Source organism: Ambystoma mexicanum, chromosome 13 (assembly GCF_040938575.1).
Source record: "Ambystoma mexicanum isolate Mex_15411 chromosome 13, UKY_AmexF1_1, whole genome shotgun sequence".
NCBI lineage: Eukaryota > Metazoa > Chordata > Amphibia > Caudata > Ambystomatidae > Ambystoma > Ambystoma mexicanum.
In genome coordinates this window covers 374,871,666-374,892,220 of record NC_090938.1, presented here as the reverse complement: position 1 = coordinate 374,892,220, position 20,555 = coordinate 374,871,666, and positions in this window count along the sequence as shown.

Here is a 20,555-nt window from a genome sequence, read left to right as displayed (position 1 = left end):
GTAGAACGTAAGGTTGTTTTTCCAAGAAAAGGTAAGTTTGCACCAGCGTTCTGTGATAATTCTGTAAATGCGCTATGACTCTTCTGTGCGACTGACCTGCTGCTCTCTTATTTTGCAGGTGCTGTATGACCGTGTGACGAAGATCAGCGAATCGCTAGTAGGAGCGGCCTTCAGGTGACTATGTCGCTGAGTTAACAGTTTTTTCGAACTGTGTTTTTCCCAATTTGCGCTAACCTGATGTTTCTTCTTTTCGTCCGACAGGTGCGGCGACTCCGGCGTGATGGGCGAACGATGGAGCGGTCTCGGGATGGAGGTTTGTTGGTTCGCTGGGAAGAGCACCTCTCAGGTAGGTACGAACGAGGCGCTGGGTAGGGATGCGGATCCTTGGTCAGCACGGCTAACCTGATGCCTTTTCTTCCTTTGCAGGTTGCTCGAGAAGGAACTGGACTGGAGTTGTAGCTGAATGTAACAGACACGGTGAGCGTTATGCTGCAGGAGTGCAGAATAACGCAAAGCGTATTCTGTACTAAAGGCGTGGTTTATATAGCTTCAGAAAAATAGTCCCCAGATAAAGTAGTTCCAGCAACCACACCCAATAAATAGTTCCCTAGGCAAGTAGTCCCTTCAGCCTGCCTCAGATTGGCCCACACGTGCTTTACCTTGTTTGAAACTTGCCATTTTGGTGATGGCAGAATGAGCCTGGTACCGACAGCGCCAGGACCAAGTCCAGGAGGCCCCTGAGAGAGTCTTTGGGGCCTTCAAGGCCCTCATGGAAGTCGAAGTCCTGGGCAGGTTGGTCTGCACCTGATGTGTGGGGAAATGGACCGTGAAAGTTTCTGGTACGATCCAGAGGTCAAGGTTGTGTATTCTCCTGTGTTCAGATTTCCTCAGCTGAGTTGGTGTTATCAGGGTTTGTTCTGATGCTTTGTCAAGTGGGTTTTCGCTAGGGGCACAGTATTTGTGGGGGGGGAGTGGTCCCGTTGTGTTTGGATGTTGGATGTTTGGATGTTATTCAGGTGTTGTCTGTCTTTGTGGAGGAGAGCGGCAGCAAAGTGCAACAGGACAAGATTCCCTGTTTGTTTCTTTTTGATTCCACCTCTGGTAGTGAGGCGTTCCCATGAGTCCCAGAGTCCCTGAGTCCCGCGTTGGTGCACGGGCAGGCGGGTTGCTGCAAGGCTCTGTGTCAGGTCTCTGGAAGGCAGTGAGGGCCGTCCGTCGTCACTGCCGCTGGAGTGGTGGCAAGCGGTGCCGTGGAATCGTGCCTGCTCTCACAGGCGCTGCAGGGGGGCTAGCTCGTCAGAGGCGCTGGGAAGTGGCCTCGGATGGTCGGCTGTAGACGCCTCGATCTCGTGGCTGCTTAGGCTACTCAGGCGCTGAGTGAGCAGATGCAGATGCCCGGAACGGAGCTGTAATTTCAGGTGTGGAGTTTCTTGTAACGAGGTTCAGCGGTTCTAACTTCCAGTTTTCCCCGATGAGTGTTGGGGGGGAGAAGGACAGTGCGTGGTTTGCAGCACGCGAGAGGGGGGGTGAGTGAGTGTATAGTGGTGACACAGTAGAGGGGGAGCGAGCAGGTGCTGGTTACGTCGCACAAGGCCCTGCGGTGAGCGTGTTCCAATGGATTCCGATGAGCGATCACACGGTATTGTGGAAACCTTGAGGGAAACTTCCAAGGGGCCGCGGGTGGCGCCACAGAGCCCACAGAGAAAAAAGACCAAAAGACTCTGCAGCTGGCTCCGCGGCCCACTCAGCGGCTCGCTCTGCGGTGTTGTGGGTATTTTGAATATGCTGGTAGTGGCAATAGAAAGAGAACTAGAATCAGTCCACAATGAATGGAGACAGCAGCAGGGCCAAGCAAGAACCTTCTCTGTTGCAGAACAAAAGACTCTGCAGCCGGCTCTGTGGCCCGCTCTGCGGTGTTGTGAGTATTTTGAGTACGCTGGTAGTGGCAATAGAAGGAGGACTAGAATCTGTCCACAATGAATGTAGACAGCAGCAGGGCTAAGCAAGAACCTTCTCTGTTGCAGACCAAAAGACTCTGCAGCCGACTCTGCGGCCTGCTCCCCGGTGTTGTGGGTATTTTGAGTATGCTGGTAGTGGCAATAGAAAGAGGACTAGAAACAGTCCACAATGAATGGAGACAGCAGCAGGGCCAAGCAAGAACCTTCTCTGTTGCAGACTAAAAGACTCTGCAGCCGACTCGGCGGCCCGCTCCGCGGTGTTGTGGGTATTTTGAGTACGCTGGTAGTGGCAATAGAAAGAGGACTAGAATCGGTCCACAATGAATGGAGACAGCAGCAGTGCCAAGCAAGAACCTTCTCTGTTGCAGACCAAAAGACTCTGCAGCCGACTCCGCGGCCCGCTCTGCGGTGTTGTGGGTATTTTCAGTACACTGGTAGTGGCAATAGAAAGAGGACTATAATCAGTCCACAATGAATGGGGACAGCAGCAGGGCCAAGCAAGAACATTCTCTGTTGCAGACCAAAAGACTCTGCAGCCGACTCCGACTCCGATGCTAGCAACAGAAGGCCATTCACAGTAGATCCTAACACACAAGTGATAAGTGCTACCTTAGCAGACTTTGGTCTGTGCTTCAATCTCTTACAATGGAACTTCTGGGACACCAACCTGTGAAGTCATGAACCTTCAATAAAACTGGGAACCCCCCCTCCACAATGGGCTGAACTGACACTTGGGGGGTAGCTGAAGAGAATAAAATGCTTCCAGTGAAAGACACAGGATGCCCATTTGTTTCAAAGACTATTTTTTAATTAAAACCTGTAAGACCTTTTTCTTTGCAACAGGACTTTGCAAAAATGTGAAAAGTTAACCGTTTAAATGTGATTTTATGGGCTTTAATTTAAGATGTCATAGGCTTCACTGACACATGGGGAATAGAAATGGCAGAGAATTGGGTATTCCATGGAAAGTGTATAGGATGCCACTGTCAAATTTAACACTGTTATACCTAATAATAATCTATACACATGTGTAAAGTTATAGAATTTTAAGTAATGTAATTCTCACTGAAAAGTGCGAAAAACTGGTAGAATGGCGAAACAATGTCCTACAACCATGAGGATTGGACTGATATGCTCTACATACAAAATGTAATCTGCCCATGTGATTTGTTAAAGTGCCACACATGTATAAATGTGTAAATTAGGTTATGACAGATTTTTGGCAAAAAGGACTGTGGGATGACTTTTTACCTCATAAAATGCAACCTCATAAACTGGGGCTCCTCCTCGAGGAGGCAGCCAACATTGATTGTCCTATCCGCTTCTTGGAGGTAGTCCTAGCTCAGTTCTGCCCACCAATAATTCTGTGATGTCACCATGCTCTATAACTAAGAGTGGTTGACAGAGCTCCAGACACACACTCTCCTGAATTTCCTGCGCCGGCATTCCTGATCTGCTCCATTCATCTTGCTGATTCCAGATTTCACTACAAGGCCAAAGCATTGCTGACCCTACTCCAGCAAGGCCAAGGCATTGCTGATCTTGTCCCAGCAAGGCCATTGATCCAGAACAAAACCCACTAAAATCCCATTAAAAAAGGGGAAAATCTGTGATATCTTTTGCATCCTGAAATCAGACCAGCTTGCTGCCCACTACCTGCATGCCTGCTGCCACCCTGCCATCCAGCTGTCCTTGCCGTCCGGTGACCATAATTGCCCAGCTATTTGCTGTGAGGCGCGCCCGCCGTGTAGTGACCAGAACCTGTTGACTGTCCAAAATCCCAAAACTCAAGCGTGGACTGTGAGTATAATGCCCACCCCATAGAAACACATGGCCTACCCTATCTGGCCTCTGCCTTTATCCCACTCTCTGAGCAGTCATATTCATACCCTGGTAACTTGTTAAAACTGTTAGAAATCAAGGACAGGGTGCAATTCTAAGTACTAGCACCATCTCTTTATTCATTTTGTCTTGTGTAAATCCTAAACCCTTAGTCATATTTTGAGTAATCATACTAATTTCCAGTTAAAGTTGAGCGCTGGGGTGACAATGTTGACCTTACGAATCAACATTGCAGCTTACTGCATTCCTTTTTAACAATATAGTCTAGATAATGTAGTTTAAGTAAAATTTGCCTTTTTCTCAAAACCAATTTTCTTATTTTTAACTGCTCTATTTACCTAAAACTGAACCCCATTCCACCCTGAAAATCTCATCCAAATCTTCAGCTACTACCATCCTTTCACTATGATATTGTCCCTGTGATATACATCTGTCCCCCATACCAAAAACCGCATTGCGACTTTCAGTATTTCACCTGTTTTTTATAAAAAAAAGTTTGGGTCATTTTAAACGGGATTTTAAAAGAAATGCAATTATCCCACATGTCATTCGGCTGCAGCATGTTTTAACTTTCCACTCATTTTTGAATTGTATGCTTCTTGTTGATCAATTGCCTTGTGATTGCTAGTGTTTATGCATTATTGCCATTGTGAGAAATCATAGTTGCCTCACACATTTAACCGCACATTAATTTCTGAGTGTCATTTCATGCCTTGCAACGGGTTTAATTCTATTTACTGTCACATATTCCTGACTACCTGCTGCCTCTTTCTATCCACTAAGAATTTGATTAATTGTGGATTAATCCTGGGTTGAGGGAGCCTAACTTGGGTGCTATCTATCCTAATTCAAAAAGTGCTCCTATTCACTTGTGCTTTGTATATATCCCACTAAAAGGTTACCCAAGTACATTGCTTCCATTTTCATTGTAATTATCACCCCATTGGTGATTGCTACCCCATATTAAAAATGGTATGATTTCTTTTGAATTTTAAAAATAAATAAATATTGCAATTTCACCAACCGGCCTGGTTCATGGTCCATTGTGACCCGGGTCATTTGAAAAAGGGGGTGTGAGACGAGTTGTGTAACATCTCAAATTGAATCTGCATAAAATAGAGGGAAAGGCATCTCAATTGAGCACTACATTCCAGGCTGAGACCAAGGTGTGTGCCGCCTGATTGAAATCCTTAACAAATTTGGGGGCTCGTCCGAGATTTGAGTTGGGTTACCACCCGTGGCAGTCTAACACAGTAGGCTAACCTGCAGGGTAGTGATACTTTGTGTAGTTGGAATACTGTGTTACACTGTAGAAGCACCTCCCCAAAGAAAATATTCTAAGTACCAGACCTGTGTCCAAAGGTAAAACTGAATCAACCCCAAAATAGACAGAAAGCAACAGAATACAGGTTACTCTTACATGAATAAATACATTAATAAAGAAAGAACATTTCCAAAATGACTGTTTCATTAGAGATCTATATGGCTACGGAGCACCTTCTGCACAAGTTATTTGTCAGAGGTGAATGGCCAGTACAAGATGAACGTCTGACTAGAAGAAATAGCACAACAGTTCACTGCCATGAACCTGGATACGTGGCAGGACAGTGGCCTATTACACCAAGCATTGAGTGAGTTATATATGACCCCATAAATTAAAGCGGAGCAAATTAAAATTGTCAGAATCACAGCCTACATGTATCTCCACGTGGGAGTGATGCTGGAAAAGCATGAGGAAAATACAACTCTTGTCCAGAATCAATCTGAACTATTAAATAAAATCCAGACGGAACTACAATTAGCAGAACAAAAATTACAAAAGAACAAAGATTTGGAGGTAGAATCTGGAAATTACATCATAAAATTAAAAGAGGACTTGGCTCTCCAACAGCAGAATAATGTAGACATAGAGGCCCAACTAGGAGCAGTAAAAATAGAGTGTCAGAAAAGGTTGACTCTCTAAAAGAGAGTCAACAGAAGCTGACTCAACAATTAACTTATAACAGTAGCTGCTCAGGGAAAATAACCAGGCTGCAAGATCAGGTCAAAAGGTTAGAAGAGGAGAATAGCAAATACATTATTAAAGAACTCCACTCCCAAGCAGAATTTGATCAAGAGAGTCAAACATGAAATACCATCAAGCAACAAAGGGATGACCTGGCTGAACAGAGGGGCACCTTAAATCAGGAGGAAGACGCCCTATGCCAGGAAGTAAGCAATTTAAAAACACATTTACAGGGAAGTGAGTTAGGCCTCCAGAAACTAAATGGACTCAAAACAGAATATGGGAATCTACTGGACCATGCCAGACGGTTAGAAGGTGCTCTGGAAGAGAATACCCAAGCAGAAAATGCACAAACTCAGGAGGTGAGTCTCCTGCAACAAAAATTGGCTCAGGGTGACCAAACTATACAGGCAGCACAAAGAGATAATGAGGCCCTCTGTGAAGAGAATGATGGGCTCCACAAACAAGTGGCAGCGCAAGAGCAGGTCATAGAGGCCAGTAAAACTCTGATAGCTGAACAAAATGCTCAGATCTTTGCCTATTATCAAGAGATATGGGCTGAGAAAGAAAAACTAGCGATGTTGGAGAGGGAGTATCCTAGATCTAATACAAACTGGAGGGACAGCGAACAGGTAGAGAGGGACAGGGTAACCCCTGATCATAATACGATGACCTCTTTACTAAGGGACTCACACCAATTTAATCATTTGTGCACTGCTGACTTAATGGCTGCCGGTTCACATGAGCCGGAAACCATGAGGCCATCAGAATTTAATAGGCCAAGCATAATGGAGCTGACAGGTCAGCGCCCCCCAGAAATTGATAGAAGGGCGTCCCTATGCAGGTACACAAATATAAAGGCTGATTTCTCTGACCAGGAAACCTCCTATGAGGAGAGAGTCAGGGAATCAGACCTGCAGGAGCACTACCTCCAAAGGGACCAGTTGGTTCAATTTGCTCTGGAACAACATGAAAATAGTCCCCAAAAGAGCATCCTGAAGCCCACGCACCCAAACAGGGCAGTGGGGGGGGGTACTCTGCCAACCCTGGAAGCAGGGAGGAGTCAGAAGACTACTCTCCTGTGCTCCGCAGGAGTGAAGAAACTAGGCCCCACCATTCTGTGAGCCCCTCTCAAGCTCACAGAATCAGGGAGAGCATAGATGATCATGAGGGGACCTCAGGTAGCAGCGCCTTTGAGTCTGAGGGCGAGTGGACTCGGGTGACTAAACCAAAGAAGGCAAATAAACTCAAGAGAGTTATGACAAAAGACCCTATTAGGTAGATTAAGGCCATTAGGAGTTTCATATCCCCATACCACAAAAACGCAAAATATTCTGTCTGGGAACACTTGGAACTCTATGAGAAGATGATGGACACTTTTCACCTTAAAGACAACCAGAACTGCATAGAGTAGGTTAAATGGACCTTCTCTCCAGAAGATCAGGCCCCACGAGAATGTGGGCAGGAGCTGAAACGCGCCTTTGCACAAACCACTAGGAGGGTGCGCACGGATAGCAGCGATTTTATAACTACCTTCTTTCATGCGCTATATCATGATCCAGCTGGTGAGGGATTTCCATGTTAAAAGATCTCTGGACTGGGTCATAGAGCAGGCGACCTGCATTTATGAAGTTCAAAAACCTGCAGAAAACAAAAATCAGACAAAAAACACCAAGCCAGACAACACCCCTGCTGCTGCTAAGGTGGTGGAGGTGAAGGTGGCCCCCATTTTGGTCCTAGAGATGGGGGAGCCTAAAAATGCACCAATCCCAAACCAGCAAAATCAGAGACACAGAAGACCTTCAGGCCAATCACAAACAGGTGGCGGTCAGGGAGGTAATCCCACCAATAGGACCCCTAACTCCCCTGATTATGTAAATCCCAGATACAAGGGCAGCCAACCAATCTTGGGGTATGTGTGGACTCCCCCAGCCCAAGGGGGGGATCCAATCAGGTAAGTACTGCCCCAGGAAACTTCCCTCCTAACTTCCCCCAGAAGGCCAGTAATCCCCCAAATACTGGGTTAAGTTTCTTTCCCCGGTACCCACAAAACCCCAACCTGCAGGACAACCATCCTTTCTTTCCCCACTTTCAGGAGCCCAGACAGCCCAATCCGGGAGAGGGGAGCCAAGGGTTACCAAAATTCACAATATCCAGGGTACTACGGGAGAAGGGATAGTTCCCTTCCAGTGATCCACCTAAATTTGAACCAAGACCCCCGTACCAGCCGGAACGGGTTTCCCAACTGGAGCGTCAGGTCCAGAACCTTACCCAGGATCTGGGTCGCATGTTGAGGGCTCAACAGAACCCTCAGATGAACATGGTGGCTCAGAACCCCACAAATCAAGGGTCTGGCACCCCAGAACAATGATGGGGAGAGAGCCCTGACAACTCACCGGTTCTAGAGGAGGAGGCACAGGGGAAAGGGGGTGTAAAGCCCAACGGGAAGCTTCCTTCCTCACTCGTGAAAAGCCCCTGGACAGCCAGGAACCGGAAAAAAAAACTCTTGCCCCTGAAAATCTGCAACCCAGGGAACAGAGGGTGGGTAGGAGAAATAAAGACAGCAAAAAGGCCAATTTTGTGGAGGAGGTTAGTGTCCTCCAGTTTGAAGGGGAAGAATCCTTAGAGCATTCAGGAAAAAAATATTCTCCTTCAGGGACGGGGGATCTCCTCCCAAAGTAAAATGAGTCCCAAGAGATCTAAATGAAGACTGGGCGGGTGTGGGGACTGATTCAGAATCGCCCATCCTTGAACCCCAGGATGAACATCCAGAGAATCAAGTATTGAAAGAGGATTCCCAAACTTCCCAAATCAATTGTGGTGACTGCCTCAAAGAAGGGGGTGGGGGTGCAGCCCAAAATCAGAAAAGAAGGAGCCCGAAACTCCCAAAATATCAGAATGTAAAATTTTGCTTTTAGATTCCCAAACTCCAACACAGAATTATGCCCAAACAACCCCTGCGTCAGAGACCAGAATAAAGAAAATGACCACCCAGCTTGCCCAAAATGCACATTACCTTTGCCCACTTGAGGAGAAGGAGGGTAGATTTTATGCCCCGGTCCATGTGCAAGGGTAATGCACATTTCCAGCACTAGTGGACACTGGATCCCAAGCCACTCTTCTGTCAAAAAGGGCCTCTGATCATATAAATTCAGGAAGGGGGAGAGATACCAGATCCCTCTCACCCCTCTCCCTGGACAACTCCAGGACTTCAACGAGAATGAAATTCCTGTCGAGGGGAGAGCAGATTTGGAAATAAAAATTGGGCGATATAAGGTGAAACACCCTGTCATAGTGGTGACTCCAGAGGGCACACCCTGTCTACTAGGGAATGACATCCTACGCAGGTTGTCCCCCCTAATAGACTGTGTGAACAAGGTCCTCTGGAGTCACTCACAGGCCAATAAAATTGAAACAGAGTGTCAACCATGTTAGTTTAAATGGCACATGCCACATGGTTGAACAAAAACCTGATCATATTGAGTTTCATTTCCAGAACAATCAAATACCTGATGTGACAGTAATTGCTGAAGGACACCAAACTGGTGATGGTAACTCCTCTCCATTCCTGAAAATCAACATTCCTTCCAGTTTTAAGTGGCATTCCACACTGGAAGGAAATACCTTGAGATTTTATACTGATTCACAATCTGAAGATCCCAATTATATAGTCAAAATTGATGAGAAACCAGCTCAAAGTGTAGCTGATATTCAGAAAATTAGAGAACAGTTGTTCATCCCTATTCAGTTAAATGAGGGGAAGGAGGCTGTTTTCACCCGAGTGTGCGTGAACAACGGTAAGAGCTTCATCAGCGAAGTCATGTTCCGAAAGCTCCCAAAATATCCAGCCATTTCCACATTTAAATTGATCGATGAGCGGGAAATGGGCCTGGGAACTCACAATTTCAAGCATCTCCTGCCTAGCAGGTGCATGCTCAACATTTCTATAGGTAACAAAAGCATAGAATATAATTGTTGGGTTGTGCGAGATGTCCCTGCTGCATTCTATTTAGGGAGTGACATTCTCAATCGTTTTGCCATTCATTTGGACCTGATCAATTACAAAGCCTGGTCCCGACTAGGGGGAAATCCCATGGAAGTTGATGATTCAGAAAAAGCATTTTGGTCAGCCTAATTGCTGCTGTATGCAGTTGAGGTTCAAATTGGAGAGGTCACCATCCCAGGACGGACACGATTATTCCCACTTGAATTAAAAACTAAAAGAGGACAGAAACTGCCAAATTCTGGAGCATTTGTGCACCTCAATGCCCATCTCCAATAGCAGGGGTTGGGGTTAAACCCAACACCATTAGTCAATACAGAACATAACACCATTCCAATATTGGTGGATAACAGCAACCTCAGGAGTATCACTCTGGGCGCAGGCACCATTATTGGAAGGGCGGCTGATGACCAACATTTTTCCATGGACCTAGGAAATTAACTGATAGGACCAATCCCCAATGACTGTTTTGACAATGACAGTGACAATGACTTATTTTATTTATTACATTTGTATAGCACACAGACAGCCCAGGGGCCTTGTGGCACTGTTACTTAGTTACAGTAGATACAGGGTTCAAACATTAGACAGTATTATACATAGTATGCATAGAAGGTCATTATTACAGAAGAGACCTCTCCACCCAGCTGGAGGAGGCCGCTGAGATAGCAAAACCGGAAGTCTTTCCAGGCTTCAGGCAAATGGTTGAAGAGTGGGTTGACCTAGCTGATGCCTGTGAGACTCCGGAGAAAAAGCAAAAGTTGAAACAGGTGTTCTTAGATTTTCAAGATCTCTTTCAGTGGACTCGTACGACTGTGTTCGCACAGACATCCATATAACAATTCCCACGGACCCTGGAATCACTCCAGTGTTTGTGAAGCGATATTGCTTACCTCTCACATCCATGGAGTCCCTGACAGAAATCATCAAAAACCTTGGGTCCCGTGGGATAATTCGTCCAGTCCACAGCACCTTTATTAATCCGGTGCAAGGGATTTAAAAACCAAACGGCCAGTGGAGACTCTGTGCTGACCTTGGGGAGCTAAATAAACGGGTCCATTTGTTCCGATGACCTCTGCCATATATTGACCAAGGACTGGCCCAGATGCAAGGGTCAAGGGTACACACTGCCATTGACCTGACCAATGGGTACAGGACCGTGCCTGTCAGTAGGGAGGACCAATACAAGCTGGCCTTTACCTTTGAGGGGCAGCAGTACACGTGGACCAGGACTCCCTTCGGATATATCAACTCCGGCAAAAAATTCAACATCTTCATACATAAGGCCATGGCCGACTTGGATGAAAGGGGTAACCTGGCCTATGTGGATGATGTCCTGATAAAAAGCTCAACTGTGGAGGAACATATAGCAGAAATCTGTCTGTTATGTTCTGACCCAATTGAGGGTTGTCGGAGCAAAACTATACTTCCGAAAGGCACAGTGGTGCAGGACCCGTGTCAACTTCTTGAGGCATGAGATAACTCCTAAGGGTCTCTGTCACCAGGAAAAGAAAGTGGAAGCACACCTTAAACTAATAGACCCCTCAACTCTGCGTGAGCTAAGAATCCTCCTTGGACTGACTAATTACAGTAGGAAGTTCATTGAGGATTACGCAGAGATCACAAGACCCCTGATCCATCTGCTGAAGGGGGGGGGTCAAGTGGGAGTGGGGTCCAGAACAAGGCGAAGCAGTAAAACAACTCAAAAGAAGCCTTTCACAAGCTCCCTGTCTATCTTACCCGGTAAAAAACAAGGAGTTCTTCTTGGAGACATGACAAGGTCAATAAAGTAATCTCCTATGCAAGTAAGACTTTATCCTCTGTGGAGGAAAAATTTAACGATTGTGAGAAGGTACTCCTGGCAATGGTGTGGGCATTGAAAAATTACTGCCTGTTCATCCAGGGGGAACACATCATAGTGGATACTCCACACCAGCCTTTGCAATACCTCCAAAGTGACAGAATCCGGGCCGGAAATGTGAGTAATTCCAGAGTTACTGCCTGGATTCTGTCAATGCAAGGCTTTCCTGTAGAGGTCAGATATGGCCAAAACAAAAAGAGTCCCCTCACGCAAGGTCTGGCTGACTGGCATAATTGTGCCAGAGAAAACTGTCTCGAGGACGAAAGTCTTAAAACCCAGGACAACATGGAGGCGTACCTGAATTCCCTGCACAAAGGCTATGAAGAAGACAAGTGCGAGGGAATGCCCACAGTCTATGTGGACAGGTGCTCCTACCATGTTGACAACAAAGGGGAAAAGGAACTGGTGGCCGATGTAGGGGAGGACGGGCCGCGAGGCCCTCCTCACCTGCAGCCTTCTCCCCAGGTGAGGACCATGACTCGGTGGGCGTCCCCTCATGCCACCCGGGCCCAGGTGGAGGAGGGTTCACCCGCCGACGACATTGCCCACACGTATCCGTTCCCTGCATATACCAAAATTCAGTTAGGCCTAGAAGCCATCTTGTCTAGCAAAGATGGCATGAGTTCAGCGCACTGTAGCGCGGCCCCCACCTTTGGAGGGCCTTTCATGCATCTCTGCCGCCGCAGCACCATGGCAGCTCCGCTGCGAGCGCGTTCCCATGAGAAAGTTGGGTACGAGCTAACACCAGATATTAACACTGTAACAGTCTGTTATCCACAATGTAATACTGCACCCCGTGTGACCTGGTCCGCGAGGCCAGGGCGACGCAGAAATGAATTCAAGTAGTGGTATTAGTGAACTACTCTTCTTAAACAGAATCTGCAAACTATGAATTAGCCATAAAAGTGAAATGTTAATATGACTTCACATTGTGACTGTACTAATGCTGCTAGATCACAGAGAAAGTGTCTTTAAGTCATATGTAGACACATGAACCCCTCTTAAGTCACCCATAGTGGCAACCGTCAATCTCTGTGGTCCATAATATAGTTCTACCTCATGTACCGTCGAATGTATATAAATACTTAAACACTGTAGTAGATATAATACCATGTAATGAAAAGGTACTCGGACCGAATGTATTAAAGAAATGTGTAACGAAATTGAAATATAGATGTGTGTTTAAATAAGATCAAAATAAGGCAAAACATTATAAAAGTTCTGCATTCAAAAGTCAGCAACGCACGAGGAAAAAACCTTTGTGAATATATGCAAGGCCATTCTCCCTCCCACCCTACGAAGCCTGCCAGATGAAGAAGCTAAGGCATGTGCCGCGCTCCCTCACCTCCCCCAACCAAGCTGGAGCCGCTTCAGAGAGTCAGAGGCCCCGGTACCGCACCCAAGGCCACAGCCCGCCACCTGTGTTATTTACAGCACGGTAATAAACCCACGTTTGAATCCACAGATCTACCAGCACCCTCTCGTAAATCCCACAATCCCCCTAGACCACCCCAAGAATCATGACCCCGTGCAAAGACGACCCCCAACGCTGGGACAAGACACAGAGACCCATTTATATAATAACTTCTAACGCAGCAGACAGACATGTATCATTCGGCTCAGGCCCCAGAGCCCAGCCCCTCGACCTAAAATACCGGTCAATAGGACACAGGTAAATCTCACCCCAACCGACAACCACCAGACCTCTCACGAGGTGCATTCCTCATGTGTTGCATTTATTTTATAAGATAAACTGCTGAGCGATTTATTGATGAACTTAAATGTCGTTTCTTGAATAACTGCAGTGTGCATGGCCTAGGGCAAACGAGTCAGGAAAGGTATTCATCTTTGTCACAGGCTGCCCCAGCATACCAACACCGCTCGGATGACCTCAAGCTGGCCTGCCAGGCCCAACCCAACCCACGAGGCTGACCAGTGACGTCCTCACGCCAAGACCAACCACGCTGCAGCAACACCTATAGTTAGTCGACGCCACCCAATCCCAATTAACTTGTGCCCCCTATAGTGTGTAGGTTCTGATGACGTTTTTTGTATTAGAAATACGCCTGTCTTTGCTATTGTCAGACAGAGCGCTCTCGGAGGTTGCAGAGTTCTTTGCATGCCCTATTCTTTGGATAAACTCCCACTTACGCTCACCCGCACTCTGTCTTGGCCTTATTCCCAGTACGGGAGAGTCCCTTATTGTCTCTCATTGCGGGGAGGATCGTGCTGAAATTGGGGGCGCTTCCTTTCAGTGGTGACCCCGATAGCGTGATATCTCCAAGTTATTTTTCCTAACTCCTTTTAACGACCCCCTTTTGGCACGAGAATCTCCGGTCAAAAAGGGAAACGCACGGTGAGCCGGCTCCGGGAAGCTACCCGCCAACGGCGACCGGTACGCTTAGAAGTGCGCACTCAAACTAGAGGGGGTACGGGATCCCGGTTGAAAAATCCCCTTTGAGTACCGCTCGCCGGAGCCGGGGCTGACTGTTGAGCAGAAAGGCCACACCGCCTGGACGGACCCAGTTTCGGAGACTATCGGTTCAAGACGGGCACGTGAGTACCGAGTGCGAGCGATCGTAAAGGGGAAGGGAGGGGAAATTGTGAACAGAAGAACGGGGACAGGTAGAGGAGAAGAATAACGGGGGTCTACTAAAGACGGGTCTTGAAAATTTCTTTATCTTTTTCTTTGCATATGGCCATTAGGAGTAAGAAGTAAATGAAGAAGTAGAAGTGACGGAAACCTAGCTCCGAAAGGGGGTGGAAGGCGGCGCCGCATAGTGCTATCTAAACTAGTACTGGGAATATATAAAGAAGTGAAAAATAAGTTATTAGTGTCTGGCAAGGGAAGACACAGAGTATATTTTAGTATTTGCTATTTCTTTCTATTCTTTTGCTCAGAGGGTAAGGGTCTGGACTAAAAGTGAGCCTGGGGTGAACTGATTAACATAAAATACCAAGACAGGGGGGAAAACAGCAGAAATAGGGATCAAAAATACTGGCACATGCAGACGGGTATCTAGTTACCCGAGTAGAACAACAGGGACAGCTGGACAGGAAGGAAAGGGAGGAAAAAAGCGAGGTGTGAGTGGGAAAGCATTGTGAGGGGTGCGCGCACCGTGTGAATAGTGAAGAAGAACGACTGACCGCGAGGGGGGGCCAGAGAGTGTGGACCATAACTAGCAGGTGGTTGATTGTGAATGAAAATTGCGCGGGATTGAACAGGGATGCGAAGACAATGAGGAATGGCGAGTAAGAAAGAATGTTAGTAGTGAATTTAACTTGCGTGATATCATTGAGAAGTCCGCTCTTGTCTGGGCCATAAAAATATACTTAGACATATCTATACGTAATCAAAAGTAAAGGAGGTGAACACGGTCAGTGCTATTGATTTAGAATATGGGGGCAGAAACTCCCTTGTCACATATTTGTACGAGCTTACCGGGATACGCTGAACGAATCAAGAAATACCACGATCAATGGGTAACAGAATTAAAAGGGGAAGGATTGCCCCAGATTTGGCCTGAGGGGGGGTCTTTTGAAAAAAGCGTTCTAGATATGGTACGAACGTGCATTCACCTCAAGTATAAGGGCAAACAGTGGCAAAACAGGAAGGAGATATTAGATCTCTGGAGACTATTTGAGGAAATACCCCCACCCAAAGCTCCGGCACCAAATATTGATCTACCTTCCACCACAGATAACCCACTGATGATTCCAAGAGAGGAAAAGGAACAGCTAAATACAGAACAACCTGCGGAGGTGATTAGTTTGTACCCGATATTACATAAACCAGCCCCCGCAGCAGGGTATAGTGATCCTACTTATGTGCCTCCCCCTACAACTACTACACCCCTAAGACCAACAGCCCCCCCACCATACGAAAGCACTAGAGAGCGTGCCCAGACAAGCACGCAGAGAGGGGACATAGAAAAGCTAACGAGCGATTTAGAATCGAGGCTCTCGATAGCAAAGGATGAACTCTCAAGAATAAAAGACATATGTGAGCGTACAGCATGCACTCCCACTCGATCAGGACGTGTATCCAGAACATCAAGTGAAAGTAGACAAATTGAGGAAGGATGGAAAAAGGGTGAAATATTGTTCAGAATTGAGGAAGAACCGACAAGAATAATACAGGTGGAAACACCAGAGGGGAGCATCGGTGATGTGTCACGGCAGACAGGGATCAGAGAGGACCTGCTATGTGATGTCCGAGGCGAAATAGATGAGAGTGATAGGTTGAGTATGGCAGTAGGAGGGGAAAGCGAGGAGCTGGACGGTGCATGCTCGCTAGGAACAATAGATGACGAGTGGATGGGACGACTAAGGAATAGAGTGGGGAGGATGGCGTCATTGGGGTCAGCGACGACCAAAGTGGGTGAGGGCGCAACGTTAAAAGGAAAATTACAACTTCCACTAATACACAGAGGGGGAGGAAGACCAAACTATATACCCTGGGCCCAGATGGATAAAGCTAATTTGATGAAGTTATTGCCCCCATTGTCCGGAGGGGCGAGCAAGTGGATATATGCATTCGAGAAACATACTGCCGGCATACCGCTGGCAGTAGGCGATGTGAAAAGCCTACTAGTATCAGCAGTAGGAGATCAAGCAGACAGAGTATGGGTTAAGGCTGGTTTCCCGGCCGTGACATTAGATTGTGACCGTCATGATGGAGCGTCCTTTAATACAGTGCGGGCACGGGTTTGGGATGCGCTGCGGGAGACGTTCCCAGATACTCCAGATTTACAGTCAGTAATGCAGTGTACAATGAATGACGGGGAGGATGCTATGGATTACATTCTCCGGGTGCAGGAGATGTGGAGAGCGGAAACGGGCACACCCTGGCACCAATCCACATCTCTATTTTATTTTATCATTAAGAGAGGGCTCCCAAAAGAGGTGCAGAAGGCACTCGATAAAATAGCGGGCGTTGAGGCAAAGGGGTGGCCAGAGATCCAAAGTATGATAGTGCACCATTGCAAAAGGATAAAAGAGAGAGAGAGGGAAGTAGCACAGAAAAGGTTGGCAGACGAGGCAAAGTTGGTACAATCAAAACTGGTGAAGGTTGCAGCAGCGGTAGCAGGGCTCCCACTCATGAGGGAGGGAGACGAAGGAGAGGAGGGGCAAATAGCAATACAAGGAAGAATAGCAGCAAATTGGGCAGGACAAGGACAACGACAGTGGACTGAGCAGGAGCAGAACGGAGGTCCAATGTGGCAAGAGTGGGCCCCACGAGGGGGTAGAGGTGGGTACAGGGGCCGAAGAGGGGGACAAGGGTATGGTGGAGTGGGAGGAAATGGATGGCAGGGTCCCAGAGGTCCACAGGGGAGCTGCTGGAACTGTGGGAGGTGGGGACATTACTCGAGGGAGTGCAGAAGCAGACAAAACAACGGGTTCCAGGAGGCAGAACAGTACGGTCACCCACACCCAGGGAGCCCATACGGCCTCCCCATGGGACAGCACCAACAACAAGGAAATGCAGGGCAAAGAGGTAACGCACAACTACACGGACATCAGTACAGAACACAAAATCACCCACAGAATAATGACACTATACAATACATGCCAGGTAACACTTTCGCTACAGTAGCGAATGGAGCCCCGCACCCGCGCCCTACAGCGGAGTATCAGTAGTTTCGGGGAACATTTTTGATCAGGGAGGGGCAATGAGACACCCCGCATAGTACAGCCCACAGAGAACACTTGCGTGTCCAGTTCTATCTACGACCCACAATGCATCAGAGGAACCATTGATAGGGGCGCAGATAGGAGACAAGCAATTCATATTCATGGTGGATTCCGGAGCGGAGAAATCATGCATTAAAGAGGGCCGGTTCCCGCTATCTAATAGGACGTTAGAGACGCAGGGGTTCTCTGGGGCTGTAATTGAAGTTCCTTACACAGAAGAATTGGATGTAACGGTGGGGGGGAAAACAGTGAAGGCACCCTTACTGTACTATGAACGCTCTCCAATTAATTTGCTGGGGAGGGATCTCTTGAGCAAACTAAACATGACCATATCATTTACAGAAAGTGGTATAGTATGTTCAACACCGGGCATATGTCCTCTACGCATAATGGCAGTAATGCAGGGCCACGCAATCATCACAGAAATTAGAGGATTACCAAAAAACGAGGAGGTGTTTATTGAGGGCATGCGAACATTGGCCCTCATAGTACCAGAACTAAAAAGAATGGATTGGAGGATCCCAGCTGAGTTCCTCTTTCGCCCCATAGTGTGCCCCGACACAGCCACTGGGGCAGTGCTATCATTGGATTTGCACGCAGTACACGTGTCAGCAAAAAGGATATGTGTAATAGGGATTGACATGGAAGGATGCGAATGGCGTACAGTACTGTGTACAAATGCAAATATCCCACTGCGAGAGCTGTCAGATGAAGAGCTCTTTTCAGACGCCGAGACAGACGGCGAAATAGTAATGGAACTAGCAATACCATGTGACATCGTGATTACGGCCAGAGAAACTCCAATTGAATTAATGGCAGTAGTTGGAGCACCACATACATTTTTTGATGATGACATGAGGTTAATACCAACTAACATATGGACGAACGGCCCCCATGATGTAGGGTTATTACATGGAGTTCAACCTGTGGTGATAAAACTGAAAGAAGGGGCAATTTTACCCCGGGTGAGACAATATCCATTGTCTCGCGAGGCAGAAGAGGGAATAAAGGAGACAATAGAGGCACTGTTAGCACAAGGAATAATAGTGCCCTCAAATTCCCCATGCAACACATGCATTTACCCGATCAAAAAGGTGAAGGGAGGTTCCTGGAGGATGATACAAGATTTACGCCCACTCAATGATGTGATTCAGAAAGAGTTCCCTCTAGTGCCGAACCCGGCCACAATACTATGCAACATCCCAAAAACAGCATCTCATTTCACAGTTATTGACTTAAAAAATGCGTTCTTTTCGATCCCCTTAGCAGAAGAGAGCAGGTACTTAACAGCATTTACACTAGGGGGGAGGAGATTTGAACACTGCAGACTACCACAAGGATATTGCGAAAGCCCAAGCATATTCAACAGGATATTACATGAGGATCTAGGGAACCTATCTGTAGAAAGTACGGTGATTCAGTACGTTGACGATTTATTGGTTTGTGCACAGAGCGAGGAAGAGTGTAGAAAGGATTCAATAACACTCCTGACATTACTGGCCAACAAGGGGTACAAGGTGGATAAGGGTAAGTTACAATACTGCCTAACAGAGGTCCTATACTTGGGACAGCTAATATCAAAGGATGGAAAACGGATCATACCAGACAGAGCAGAGGCAATTAGAGCCGTTGGAGAGCCCAAAACAGTAAAGGAGATGCAAAAATTCCTGGGCATGTGCAACTACTGCCGAGCTTGGATATTAGACTACGCAGCATATACAAGGCCCTTGTTACAGGCACTTAAAGAAGCACAACAGGAAAACAGACACATAGAATGCACAGGAGAAATGAACACATCATTTAACTCACTGAAGGAGCTAATATCAAGCGCTCCAGTTCTGGCAAACCCAGATTATGGACGCAAATTCTTCTTATTTTCACACTGCAAGGGAACACTGATGACCGCAGTGCTGACACAAAAGACATCGTTGGGTCACAAGCCACTGGCTTACTATAGCGGCACTCTGGACGCAGTAATGCAAGGACATTTCGCGTGCGAGCAATCTCTCGCTGCTGCCGCGTTCGCCATTGAAAAAAGTGCCACAATAGTAATGGGCTGTCCAGTAACACTGTTTGTGGAACACTCACTATTTGCAATATTAGAGCGATCAAAAAGCACATTAACAACACAACGCGCCACAGCATATGAGATAATATTGTCCAGTGCAAACATCCATATAGTAAGATGTAAAACTGTAAACCCAGCCACATTCATCACGGAGGCGTGCACAATAGAAGACATGCAGAACCACAACTGTGCAACATACACCGGTGACGAGGGTCAGGATCAGGTGGTTTTTGAGAATGCCCTGAACGAGGGAGAGGTGTACTTCGTGGACGGGTCGGCCTCAATTGACATGGAGACAGGAGAGAAACATGTGGGTATGGCAGTGGTACGATTAGAGGAAGGTGAATATGAGACACTAGTGCAATACCGCCTCCCATCACACTATTCAGCCCAAGCAGCAGAACTAATAGCACTAATAGAAGCATTGCATGCAGCTAAGGGGTGCGCAGTAACAATATACACAGACTCAGCATACATGACGACCACAGTACACGGAGGGCTGGCACGGTGCGGGCGGAGAGGGTTTCGACGAGCAGATGGAACACCTGTCCAACACGCAGAATTGTTAAAAGAATTGATTGAGGCACTGCAAGACCCCACGGCAGTGGCAATTGTGAAATGCCAAGCCCATACTACAAACACAGATCTTGTATCTTTGGGAAACGCGGCAGCAGACGCCGCCGCCAAAGAAGCTTCATACTTTCAGAAAGGTGAGGTAGGGGAGTACATGTTGCACCACACAGTAAGCCAAGAGGTCCCCACAGGATATAACATGATGCTCACACAAGAAATACTAGAGCTGCAAGAGGGAGCTAGTGCAGAAGAAAAATTGCTATGGACTAAGAGAGGATGCAGCAAATCACCAACAGACTTATTGTGGCGACAAGAGAGTTCAGGAAAAGCAGTGATGCCAGTTACGTTGTTAGAAATAGCCTTTCAACAACTACACTTCCCTGCACATAATGCTAAGCAACACATAGTGGCAGAGATACAAGAGGATTGGTTTGCACCTTGCCTCCAGGAACACATCACTAGGCTGGCATTGGAATGCACGACATGTCAAATTTACAACTCAGGAATGACATTACGCACACTGAGAGGTACAATACCAAAACCCAATGGCC